Here is a 298-nt window from a genome sequence, read left to right as displayed (position 1 = left end):
GTCTGCAATTATGCTGGACAGATTCCTGGCCCTGCGCTTTAGTCTAAAGTACTATACATGGAAGACAACAAGTAAAGCCTATGTAGCTGTGGTCCTCATTTGGTTGATCTGTACCGTCCCCACTGCCTTATCTACAATTTCTTTGCTGCAAATGGATATGGAATCTAACACGACGATGGCAGAGGCTAGGGAGAAAATATTTCAGCACAGAAAAGAGATAACTGCATCTACCATGGCCGTATTCATGGTAGCCTCAACAGTCCTTGGAGTCTTAACGGGTTACACCATGTACCAAAAT

This window comes from Porites lutea, chromosome 10, assembly GCF_958299795.1.
Source record: "Porites lutea chromosome 10, jaPorLute2.1, whole genome shotgun sequence".
Classification (NCBI taxonomy): Eukaryota; Metazoa; Cnidaria; class Anthozoa; order Scleractinia; family Poritidae; genus Porites; species Porites lutea.
Note: the sequence above shows the minus strand (reverse complement) of the source record.